Genomic DNA, 13,629 nt, shown 5'->3' on the forward strand with positions numbered 1-13,629 from the left:
CCGGAGACTCCAGGCCCCGCCCCCAGTCTGGTCCCGCCCCTCCGGCCTCCTCAGCCTGTGGGCCCGCAGAGCCATTTGGAAGGGTCTTAGCGCCTGCAGGGAAGGGCAAGACCTGGAAGAGAGACGCCGGCTGGACCCCTGAGGAACGTGGTATCCGTTTGAAGGCTGCTTTTACACATGAAGAAAAGAAACGACACTGAAGTTGCGATTGTTCAGGGTCAGTTAAGTGGTAAGAGTTAGGAAGAATTATGTCTTCCGACTCCCAGGTGAAGGCCCTCCGCTCCAAACTGGGCTGCTCACTGCCAAGATTTAGTAAAATTCTGCCTGCACTTGGGTAAGTCCATTCGGGTTGTGTTTGTAGTTTACAAAGCTGCTTCACACGGGGGCGCCTGGGTGACTCAGTTGGTTAAGCATCTGACTTAGGCTCAGGTCAGGATCTCATGGTTCGTGGGTTCTAGCCCCAGGTCGGGCTCTGTGCTGACAACTCAGAACCTGGAGCCTGCTTCTGATTCTGTGCCTCTCTCTCTGCCCCTCCATGCTCACGCTCTGCCTCCCTCTGTCCATCGAGAATAAATAAATGAAAAAAAAAAAAAAAAAACAAAGCCGTCTCACACAAGAACATTCTTGTTTGAGTCTGTGTACTACCCCACACTTTTATTCCCATCACAGCAAGGAAAATTGAGGCAGGAGCAAACATTTAGTGAACACTTACGTACACCTGACATTATGCTGAGCCCTTTACTTGACAACAACCCCAAAATTTTATCTTAACAACAACCCCAAAAGAGTTCTTCCAGATTCCAGCAGCACCCTACCTTGTGCAAAAGACTTTACTAGGTATTTCAAGATGAATAAAACACAGTCCTGTTTTCAACGTACTTTTCTAGAGCCAATAATAATTGGTTCCCAGTTCCTCTGGGTCTTAGAAGGACATAAGCCAGTAAGCCCACCTACTCCCTCAGATAGTAATAGTCCCTGGAGAGTGGTAAGGTTGATTCATCCTATAAATTGAGCATTAGCCTGGACCACACACTAGGAGTGATGGACTGAACAAGACAATCAATGCCCCATGCCACTTGCATTTTAGTGCCAGGGTCAGAACATTGCTTTAGGGAGCACCTGGCTAGCTCCCTCCTAAAGCATGTGACTAATGATCTCAGGGTTGGGAGTTCCAGCCCCATGTTAGGGGTAGAGATTACTTAAATAAAGAAAACTTTTTTCTGTAAATTAGGCTCTGTGAGCCATACACACCTACTCAACTTTGCTGTTGCAGTGTTAAAGCAGTTATAGATAGTATATAAATGAGGATGGCTGTATTCCAACTTTAGTTGTGGACACAGAAATTTGAATTTCACATAATTTTCATGTGTTGTGAAATATTCTTTAAAAAAATTTTTTCAGGGGTGCCTGAGTGGCTTAGTTGGTTTAGCGTTTGACTCTTGATTTCACCTCAGGTCACGATCTCACCGTTTGTGAGTTAGAGTTTGAGCCTCATGTCAGGCTCTACTCGGTTGGTGCAGAACCTGTTTGGAATTCTCTTTCTCTCCCTCTCTGCCCCTCCTCAGCTTGTGTGCATGCACCTCCCCCCCAAATAAATTAAAAAACTTAAAAAATGTTTTTTCAAACACTTAAATATGTAAAAACCATTCTTAGATCATGGGCCATGCAGAAACAATTGGATGCCTATGGGCCATACTTTGCCTACTCCTGTTCAAGCGGGAGAAACAGACACTAAGCTAAATAGTTACAGATAGTGGTAACTACTTAAGAGGAAATAGGATAATGTTTGGTGGAGATGATGGCTGGGGTGGAGAAGGCCCTGGATGCTGATGAGGGGACATTCAAGTTGAGCACTAAGGATGAGAATGAGCCTGCCCTCTGAAGAGATGGGGGGAAAAGTAATTTATAAAAAAGAGAGAGCAAGCAAAAAAGGCCCAAGGCAGGAAAGGATTTGACAATTTGTAAGAAGAGAAAGGACACTAGTGTGGCTGGAGCTTGGTGAGCATGAGGACAAGGAGGAAGGTGATATGAGATGAAGCTAAAAAGATAGGCAGGAGCCAGGTTTTAAAGTACTTATGGTGGTTGAGGGAGTTTAAATTTTACCCTAAGCATAATGGAAAGCCATTGAAAGGTTTTAAGCAGGGAAATGGCATGCTTGATTTACTGTTAAAAAAAAAAATCACTCTTGTTACTGTGATGAGAATGGATTGGAGAGGCATAAGATGAGACTAGGCGACCGTTGCAATAATCCAGGGGAGAAATGGCATAGCTTCTACTCAGTGATGATGGCAATAGAGAAAAGTAGATGGCTGCAAGATATATATTTAGGAAACAGAAATAACATAAAATTGCTGATAGTTCAACTATGGTGTGTTCAGGTTCTTTGAGGAACAGACTGTAAGGTCAGATTAGACATGCAGAAGACTTACTGGGTAAGACATCTGTGAGGAAAAAACAGGGAGGGCTCTGAAGGGGACTGGGAAAACCTTTAGACTGGATGCTGATTCAACTCTCATGGAAGACAGGGAAAAATGGGTAGGAAAAGTTGTAGATATGATGCAATACTAAGAATCTTTCAAGAAAGCCAATAGGGAGTCCTCAAGCCAATGTCCCCCATCAGAGGAGTCCTATGTCTCCTGGGAAGGGGACTGTCTTAGTGACCCTGTCTCACTCAGTCACTGGCTGGAGCAGTCGGTGGGATGTGCAGCCTGGATCATGGTGATAGATTTCAGAGCACGGCAACTGGGGCCATCAGTCAGTAATGCTCCCTGTAATCAGATCTGAGAGATGTGTTTTCATGGCTGCCACATATGGGAAAGGGAAAATATAGGATCACTTCTAAATTGTTGGCTTGACCAACTGAATGATGGTACCATTTACTGAAATGGTGATTTATGGGAGCGATCAGAAACTGTAATTAGGACTTTAATGATTGAGATGTTTACTAGACATCCAAGTAAATAGATTACATAGCAACTGAATAAATCTGGAGCTCAGGAGTGAAGCTCTGTGCTAAAGGTGTGAATTTGGAAGGCATCGGCATTTAAAGCCATGGGACTGGATAAAATCGCCTATTCAAAGAACAGGTAAATGAGATATAGGATGGAGCACTGTCTCTAATACTTAGAGTTCAGGTTTAGAAGGAAAATCCAGAGGGGAGAAGAATATGGAACGGCAGAGAAGAAAATGTCATTTCTGTCAAATGCTGTTGCGAGGTCAAGAGTCCATTAGATTTGGTAATATACACATTCTTGGTGACCTTGACAAAAGCAGTTTCAATGCTGTGATGAAGATGCAAGCCCAGATAAAAGTGGGTTGAAGGGTGAATGTGAGATGGGAAATTGGCTATAGAGAAGACGTATGGTGGAGAGAATGAGAGAAGTGGGGCTGTAGTTAAGGTGGGATGCGGGGTCAGGGAAAGAAGCTAGGATGAGAGTTACTATAGCAAGTTATGCTGGTGGGAGTGATGCAATGGATAGGTAGAGATTGGTGGTGCAGGGGAAAGAGGGGACCACTGAAGGAATATGATACTTGAGAAGACAAAAGGGTACTTGGAGCAGCACAAGTGGAGTAATTTCCTTTTAAAAAAATTTATTTTAATTCCAGTTAGTTAACATACAGTGTTATATTTGTTTCAGGTATATAATATAGTGATTCAACAGTTCCATACAACACCTGTGCTCATCATAACAGGTGCACTCCTTAATTCCCATCACCTATTTCACCCATCACCCACCCACCTCCCCTCTGATAACCATCAGTTCGTCACAGTTAAGAGTCTATTTCTTGCTCACTCTGTCTTTCCCCTTTGCTCATTTGTTTTGTTTCTTAAATTCCACACATGAGTGAAGTCCTATGATATTTGTCTTTCTCTGACTGACTTACTGAGCTTAGCATAATATTCTCTAGCTCCATCCATGTCATTGCAAATGGTAAGATTTCATTCTTTTTCATGGCTGAATAATATTCCACAGGTGGAGGACTTTCTGTTAGATAAGAGCAGAGAGGAGATAAAACAGAGAAGATAAAGTTCCTATGAACTGGTAAATCTCACAGTGGTTAAATGAGGAAATTCTGATTGAATGGTTTCTACTTTCTCTATTAACTCTAAAGCAAGGTCAGAGGCTGACAGTAAAGAAGATGAGGTATGGATGAGGTTTGAGAAAGGATAAAGTATGATTATTTATTTTGAGAAATTTAAAAATCAGACTTTCTATGGAAATATGATAACGATTGCCAGGAAGGAATGAGAGCCTATTTGAAGATTATAATCATTCTAACATGGATAATCATTCCAGTTATGTGACTTTTATCCAGCAACATTCAACAGCTTCATTTTAGAGAATGATAATGGGACTCAGCTAGGGTTGAAATATAATACAAGGAGAGAGGGGCAAAAGAGTTGAGGATGTTTGTAAGTGATTGATTCCCCTGATGGACAATGGACTCTAAACTGGGTAAGGAGAGAAATAACTATCTAGAGTTGGTGACGGATAGTGAAAAAAGTAGTGAGGTTAATGGATTGGAGAGCTCCATGAAGTTAAGGAATTATTTAAATAGGAGTACTAGAGTAAGTGAGCTGGAAGAATTGGGGGCAGTGGTCAGAGAATATCATATTATACTTATTTTATTTTACTTAGGTTTACATACTAAACTTTATTTAATTGACATATGTATAATTGACATACAGTGTTACATTTCAGGTGTACCGCATATTGATTAGATAATTCTATATATTATTGATGCTCACCAAGATCAGTATAGTCACCATCTATCATCATACAATGTTACTACAGTATTATTTACTATATTCCCTATGCTGTACTTTCCATTTCTTCAACTTATTTGTTTTATACTGGAAGTTTGTGCTTCTTAGTGTCCTTCCTCTACTTTGCCCATCCCTCCACCCTTCTTCCCTCTGGCAGCCACCAGTTTGTTCTCTGAATTTAAGAGTATGTTTTGTTCATTTGTTTTTGTTTTTGCTTTTAGATTCCACCACATATAAGTGAAATCATATGGTATTTTTCCTTCTCTGTCTGACTTATTTCACCTAGCGTAATAATACCCTCTAGATCCATCCATGTTGTCACAACTGGCAAGATTTCATTTTTATGGCTGAGTAATGTTCCATTATATGTGTGTATGTATGTGTGTTTATATATATGTATATATAATTACATATATGTGTGCATATATATATATGAGTGTGTACATATATACATATATATATATATATGCACACATATACATACAAAGATGTTGAGCATCTTTTCATTTATCTGTTGGCCATCTGTATGTCTTCTTTGGAAAAATGTTTATTTAATCCTTTGACCATCTTTTAATTGTAGTGTTTTTTGGTTTTGAGTAGTGTCAGTTCTTTATATATTTTGGATATCAGATATATCATTTGCAAATACCTTCTCCCATTAACTAGGTTGCCCTTTTACTTTGTTAATGGTTTCCTTTGCAGCACAAAACTTTGATTTTGGTATAGTCCCAATAGTTTATTTTTACCTTTGTTTCCCTTCCTTGCGGAGACATATCCATAAATATATTTTTAAGGCGGTTGTCCAAGAGATTACTGCCTATGTTTTCTTTTAGGAGTTTTATGATTTCAGGTCTCCCATTTAGGTTTTTAATCCATTTTGAGTTTATTTTTGTGTATGGTGTAAGAAAGTGGTTCTGTTTCATTCCTTGCATGTAGCTGTACAGTTTTCCCATTTTCCCATTTACTGAAGAGACTGTCTTTTTACCATTGTAAACATATGTAAAAACATATTCTTGTCTCCTTTGTTGAAGATTAATTGACCATATAGACATGGGTTTATTTTTAGGTTCCCTATTCCTTCTATTGATCTATATGTCTATTTTTGTGCCAGTACCATACTGTTTTGGTTACTAAAGCTTTGTAGTATATCTTGAAATCTGGGATTTTGATACCTCCAGCTTTGTTCTTTCTCAAGAAGCCTGAGAAATAGCTTTGGATTTTCATGGCCTTTTGTGGTTCCATACAAATTTTAGGGTTATTCTAGTTCTGTGAAAAATGCTATTGGTATTTTTATAGGAATTGCATTGAATTTGTAGATTGCTTTGGGTAGTATGGACACTGTAATGATACTCTTTGAATCCATGAACATGGCATATCTTTCCATTTATTTGTTTTGTCTTCAATTTCTTTCACAAGTGTCTTATAGTTTTCAGAGCATGGGCCTTTTACTTCCTTGGTTAAATTTATTTCTAAGTATTTTGTTCTTGTTGATACAATTATAAATGGTATTGTTTTCTTAATTTCTCTTTCTTCTACTTTATTGTGTATAGAAACACAATAGATTTCTGTATATTAACTTTGTATCTTATAACTTTTCTGACTTCATTTATCAATTCTAATAATTTTTTGGTGAGGTCTTTAGGGTTTTCTATATATATGGTGTCATGTCACCTGTGAATAGTGACAGTTTTACTTCTTCCTCACCAATTTGGAAGTCTTTTGAATGTCTGATTGCTGTAGCTAGGACTTCCAGTACTGTGTTGAATGAAAGTAGTGAGAGTGGACACCCCTGTTTTGCCAGAAAGTATCATACTTGATTTCAGTATTTCAGAGGTATTATTATTACAATGACTGTAATGCCAAGGTTCCAGGTGAGTGAGGTAGAAGAACAGCTAATGGAAGTAAGGAGTTTAAAATATTATTATTATTAGATGAGTTATCCCCATAAGTAGTAAAGTCAACAAGAGTAGAAAGAAAGAAGATTAAACAGAAGCTGATATCATCAATAATGGATGATTAGAAGAACCTTAGAAGACTACATTGAGGAGACAAGGACAGATACTATATCCAGGTGGCACAGAGTTCAGATTAGCTAGAACTTAGAGAAAGGATGGAGGAAAAAAATGTTTTTTAACAGTAATGGGAGAAAAAAAGACACCAACCCCACCTCCTAGCCTTGACGTATGCAGGGAGTGGAAGGAAAAGCAGTCACTACTTGAGAGGCTGTAGAGGAAGCAGTCTCTAGGAACAGACAAGTTTCAGTTAAAAAAAAAAAGAAAAAGAAAACAGGATGAGAGAAATGAAGGGAGCATTTAAAAAGGGAACTCTAAGAAGCTCAGTGGAAACGTTTAAGAGGAATGAGAAGAGTCGGGAATTGGTTCAGACTAGTGGACACACTAGCAGTATGGGCATGGGAACCCAATTGGCAGTGGACAACTTGAGAGGTTGAGACTCCTGGAGTGTTAAGGTAAACAGGGATCTGAGCCAGGATGAGAACAGTCCTCATGGTCTATTAATACAAGGTTCAAGCCAAAGCCCAGATATTTAGCTCAACAGCATTGGGGTGACCCCACCCTCTGGCTCTTCCCCACTGTATAGTATAATGAATGGAGGGGAAGATCTTATAAGGAAGCCAAGCATCAGGAAAGCCCTTAGCTGACTATTCTCTCTACCACCTCGCCAAGAAGTAAGGATAATCCCAGCTCTGATGCAACGAAGCTTGAGGGGAAGGAAAAGAGAAAGCACCATATAAATCAAAGCCTGAGTCACAGGCCTGATCAAACTCAAGACTACTCTTCTCTTCCGGCTCTCCCTGGTATGGGAAAGATAGGGACTTCTCATGGTTGAGGAGGAGCAAATAACTTCACGTATATTCTTTGGAAAAAGATTCCCAAACCATAAACAATTTCCTCCTTCCAACCTTGGACAAAGTTATAGGAAGGAGAATGAGGGAGTCTGGTTGCCCCTTTATTTATTTAACCTCAATGGATTGCAGTGTTTTTCTTTTTATGTGATTTGCTTTTTATTTTCTTAATGTTTGTTTATTTTTGAGAGAGAGAGACAGAGCGAAAGCAGGGGAGGGGCAGAGAGAGAGAGAGACACAGAATCCGAAGCAGGCTATGAGATCATGACCTGAGCCAAAGTCGAACACTTAAACTTAACCAACTGAACCACCCAGGTGTCCCTGCAGTGTTTTTCTTTTTAAAATGCCTCGTGGAAGAGTGCATTTCCATCAAAATAATACTAATGTAGAATTTTTGAGTAGCCAAGCTAATAGCAGCCATAGCTGCATAAATCTGAATTTCCCAATTCCTTCTCCAAAAACATAATACAGTACAATAAAAAGAACAAATAAAACTACATGAAACTCATGCTATCTGTAAAACTAAAAGAGAACACCCAAACTTCAAATTATCCATAAATAGAAAAATAAACACCAAACTTTAGCAAATTGTGTCCCTTGGTCCTACTGCAAACTTGCACAAAGATAAAGCGCAGTCTGGAAAGAATACATGGGAGAAAAGGAGAGCTTTTGACAAGCCTATAACTGATCTAAGATAACCATGACAAAGAAAAGTCTACTCTTTTGCTAAAATAGTGATGAAGAATTCTGGTAGATCAAAACACTATATAATAAAAAAAAATGCACATGATTCAAGGTGACACTGTGTGAAAATCATTGCTTCTAGAGGGAATGGAGACACACCCTTAAGAAAAGAAGTAAAAGGAAAATTTAGGGTCAAGTAAGGAAAAAGATATCCCAAACTGTGAAAATATGCAATTGTTAGCCCATACCGCACCTGCATGCACGCACATACATACACACACACACACACACACACACACACACACACACACACACACACCATTAAGAATCTGTATTTCACTACAGAAGAGGGCACCCTTGAACTTGAAATCTTACCAATCATCCAAAATATTTGAAGCGAATAGGTGAAAATAGAGTAAATATATACAAAGCTATTATAAGATGAAAACAGAAAACAAGGTTTTATCAGGTCTGATAAAAAAGTATCCCTCTAACAAAGAACAACCCAAAGTAGAAGAAAACTGCACTACACACCCCAAAGTGAATTAAGTATCCACATAGAAATTTAGGGGGATGTGAAAAACCACCTTGAACCCCAAATTCAGTAATTAAAAAATAAAAATTGATTTTTTAAGAAAGGAAGAAATAAAAAGATTGAACCCAGGAAGGAAACAGAAGAAAAAGACCAAAATTATCACAGAAATGAAGTATAAATTGTAAAATTTCTGAGGAAAATAAAGTCAAGTGAAAATTTAATAAGGGGCATTGAAAAAAGTCAGGAAAATAACCAAGATAATGAAAATGAGATACAAAATTAAAAGTAGTTAGAGTCAGAGAAAAATAAAGATGAAGAAGAAACAACATACAAATAATGGCAGTACCTGAAGAAGATAAACAGAAAAACACTGGAACAGAACTATAAAAGAAGATGTAAATCTATGTACTGAAAGGACCCATCAGTGCATGGGAAAATTAACCAGAATTATCAATTTCAAGACATAAGCAAGTCGGGTGCCTCAGTGGCTCAGTTGGTTGAGTGTCCAACTCTCTTGGTTTTGGCTCAGGTCATGATCCCGGAGTCGTAGGGTTGTGTTGGGCTCCACACTGAGCATGGAGCCTGCTTAAGATTCTGTCTCTTTCTCTCTCTGTCTCTCTCTCTGTCTCTCTCTGTCTCTCTGTCTCTCTCTGTCTCTGCCTCTCCTACCCCTCTCCCCCACCTCTGTGCTCTCTCTCTCTCTCTCTCTCTCTCTCAAATAAAAAGAAATTAAATATATATATGTATATATTTTATATGGGTGGCTCAGTCGGTTAAGCGTCCAACTTCAGCTCAGGTCATGATCTCGTGGTTTGTGAGTTTGAGCCCCACGTCAGGCTCTGTGCCTGACAGGCTCTGTGCCTGACAGCTCGAGGCCTAGAGCCTGCTTCAGATTCTGTGTCTCCCTCTCTCTCTGCCCCGCCCCCCCCCCACACTCTGTCTCTCTCTCCTTCAAAAATAAATAAACATTAAAAAATTTTTTTAAAATATATATATATATATATATATATATATATATATATATGTAAGTAAAACTATTACATTTCAAAGATAAGTACCCAAGCCTTCAAGCAACAAAAGATCAAGAAATTACAAGAATGAGAGAATTAAACTGGCTCAAAAACAACACACGTTGAAGGCAACAACAGAACAGCACTTTTTTAAAACTCAAGGAAAAGAAGTGTGAATAAAAAATATTCAGTCAACTTGTTTTTCAAGTAGTAAAGCAAGAGGAAATGAATTTTCAACTGGAAAAATTCAGGGAATTTTGTATACATGAGCCCCTCTTGAAGAATCTGGGAGAAGATGTTTTCCATCCAACCAAGTGGCAAAATTTCATCAAAAGGGTTGATGATGATCATTTACCATATTTAATTGTAGATCTAAAATTACACAAAGGTGAGAAAAAAACTCAATAATGTGTAATAGGGTCTAACAAAGTAGAAATAATGTAAATAAAATGGGAGACACTAGAGAGATAAAAGAAAGTAGAATAAGTTCATTTTAATTTTAAAAATTAAAAGCAAAGAGGGGCTCCTGGGTGACTCAGTGGGTTAAGCGTCCACCTTTGGATCAGGTCATGATCTCACAGTCCGTGAGTTCAAGCCCCGCGTCAGGCTCTGTGCTGACCGCTCAGAGCCTGGAGCCTGTTTCAGATTCTGTGTCTCCCTCTCTCTCTGACCCTCCCCCATTCATGCTCTGTCTCTCTCTGTCTCAAAAATAAATAAACGTTAAAAAAATTTTTTTTAATAAAAATAAAAATAAAAGCAAAGAAAATGCATCATACACGGAAAGAAACCTAACAATTACAACAATGTTAATATCATTACTTTATATAAAATAATTTTAACATAAAATGATAGCAGAACTAAGCACATGTCATATCAATCAATATGAATAAGTTTAATTTATGTATTAAAAAACAAAGATTTTCCAGGAGACTATAGATGCTGGAGAGGATGCGGAGAAACGGGAACCCTCTTGCACTGTTGGTGGGAATGCAAATTGGTGCAGCCGCTCTGGAAAACAGTGTGGAGGTTCCTCAGAAAATTAAAGATAGACCTACCCTATGACCCAGCAATAGCACTGCTAGGAATTTACCCAAGGGATACAGGAGTCCTGATGCATAGGGGCACTTGTACCCCAATGTTTATAGCAGCACTCTCAACAATAGCCAAATGATGGAAAGAGCCTAAATGTCCATCAACTGATGAATGGATAAAGAAATTGTGGTTTATATACACAATGGAGTACTACGTGGCAATGAGAAAAAATGAAATATGGCCTTTTGTAGCAACGTAGATGGAACTGGAGAGTGTGATGCTAAGTGAAATAAGCCATGCAGAGAAAGACAGATACCATATGATTTCACTCTTATGTGGATCCTGAGAAACTTAACAGAAACCCATGGGGGAAGGGAAGGAAAAAAAAAAAAGAGGTTAGAGTGGGAGAGAGCCAAAGCATAAGAGACTCTTAAAAACTGAGAACAAACTGAGGGTTGATGGGGGGTGGGAGGGAGGGGAGGGTGGGTGATGGGTATTGAGGAGGGCACCTTTTGGGATGAGCACTGGGTGTTGTATGGAAACCAATTTGACAATAAATTTCATATATTGAAAAAAAATAAAAATAAAAAACAAAGATTTTCAATTTGATTCACAAAGAAAGCAGATGTGGGGCGCCTGGGTGGCTCAGTCGGTTGGGCGGCTGACTTCAGCTCACGTCACGATCTCATGGTCCGTGAGTTCGAGCCCCGCGTCGGGCTCTGTGCTGACAGCTCAGAGCCTGGAGCCTGTTTCAGATTCTGTGTCTCCCTCTCTCTCTGACCCTCCCCTGTTCATGCTCTGTCTCTCTCTGTCTCAAAAATAAATAAACGTTAAAAAAATCTAAAAAAAAAAAAAAAAGGAAGCAGATGAAAATAAGAAACATGTCTAAATCAAAATGATTCAGAAAGTATAAAACTAAAGGAATAGGTAGAGGTTTACTAGGTAAGTGGAAACAATAAGAAAGTGGAAGTTGTGATCCTGATATCAAAGTAGAATTTAAGTCAAAATACATTAAATAAGACAAAGAAGGACATGTTTTAATGTCACATTCACAATGAATATATAACAGTTATGCATCCTATTCACCAAACAACTCTGCAATACATTTATAAAGCAAAAATCATGGAGCACACAAAGAAACATTGACAGAAATACACTAATTGTAGAAAACTTAAATACACCACTTCTAGTACATATGAAGTAAACAAAAAATAAGTAAGGAAAATAGATATGTAAATAGCATAAGCAATAAAGTAGATCTTATGTATATATTTATTCTATACCCTGAAAATAGAGAATACAATAGTAACAAAGAAGATAAAATATTTCAGAATAAAGTTATCAAGAAATGTGCAAACTTCATACAAGAAAAACTTTAAAACACCTCTGAAAGATACAAAAATGGGCTTGAAAAAATGGAAAGACATTCCATAATGTCATAAAGATAACTAGTTTTCTCTAAGTTCATTTATAAATTTAACAAATACCAGCAAAATTACCAACAGGATTTGTATGGAGCTAGTTAAGTTGATATTAAAATTCGCTTGGAAAAATAGACATGCAAAAATAGCCTGGAAAACACTGAAAAAGAAAAGTTTATGAGAGGAGAGTGGCGTATATTAAAATATACTATAAGCCTGGGTTTTTATCTTTTCATGGTACTGGTGCATGAATTGACAAATAGACCAGTAGAATAAAATAGAAATTACAGAAATAGATCCAAATACATATGGAAATTTAATGTGATAAATGTGTTATCTCAAATCACTTGGGAAAAGGTGGACATTTTAACAAATACTGGTGGGATAATTGGTTTGCTATTTGGAGAAAGATAAAATTAAAAGCCAGTCTCATGGGGCACCTGGGTGACTCAGTCGGTTAAGCATCTGACTTCAGCTCAGGTCATGATTGAGCCCTGGAGCCCTGCATCCAGCTCTGTGCAGACAGCTCAGAGCATGGAGCCTGCTTCAGATTCTGTGTCTCCCCTCTCTCTGCCCCTCCCGTGCTCATGCTCTGTCTCTCTCTGTCTCTCAATAATAAAGAAACGTTAAAAAAAAAAAAAAAAAAAAAAAAAAGCAAGTCTCACACTATAAGAATAAACTCCAAAAGCACCAGGGATATAAATGTCAAAGATGAAGTCATATAAGTACTAGAAGAAATAATGTATGGTTTTCTCTACAACCTGCATGTAGGAAAAGACTTTCTAATTACAACTAAAAATTCAGATGCAATAAAAAATAAAATTGATAGATTTGACTGTGTTTAAACATTTTTTTGAACAAAAAATAGAGAAATTCCTAACTGTGAGATGATTTACATGCACACACCATTTTTCACATATTTCTCAAAAGTATGAAAAGATACCTAAACTCACTCATACGTGAAATGAAAGTTAAATCTACCCTGATGGTATACCACCAACAGTGTGAATATTCTAAGCATAAAGCTAGTGATTGCAGTAGTGTACTTGCAAAATATCAGAAAAAAAATTAAATTTCTATACATAGGAGAGTGTGTGGATGGATCCACAGGATGGAGTACTATGAAGTTATAGAAAAGAATGAGGTCATTTTCTATGAGCTAATGTGGAGTGATTTCTAGAAAATTTTGTTAAGCAAAGAAGATGAAATGTAAGATTTTTTACAGTATGTCACTTTTTGTGTAAAAATAGGAAATGAGAAAACCTACATGTATCTAATCATTTGTACAAATAAAAGCATAGGAATCATTAACAAAC

The 13,629-nt window shown here is 37.9% G+C and overlaps 1 protein-coding gene across 1 annotated transcript in view; it reads left to right on the forward strand.

Moving 5' to 3' along the window:
- The first annotated feature begins 61 nt into the window (after positions 1–61).
- The window catches only part of SGO2 (shugoshin 2), a 69,483-nt gene continuing 55,915 nt past the window's right edge, over positions 62–13,629 (forward strand). The window contains exon 1 of the mRNA XM_019838430.3: positions 62–334. The gene's annotated coding sequence lies outside the window, so the exon portion shown is untranslated. The remainder of the gene's footprint in view (positions 335–13,629) is intronic.

Source organism: Felis catus, chromosome C1, assembly GCF_018350175.1.
Source record: "Felis catus isolate Fca126 chromosome C1, F.catus_Fca126_mat1.0, whole genome shotgun sequence".
NCBI classification, from domain to species: domain Eukaryota; kingdom Metazoa; phylum Chordata; class Mammalia; order Carnivora; family Felidae; genus Felis; species Felis catus.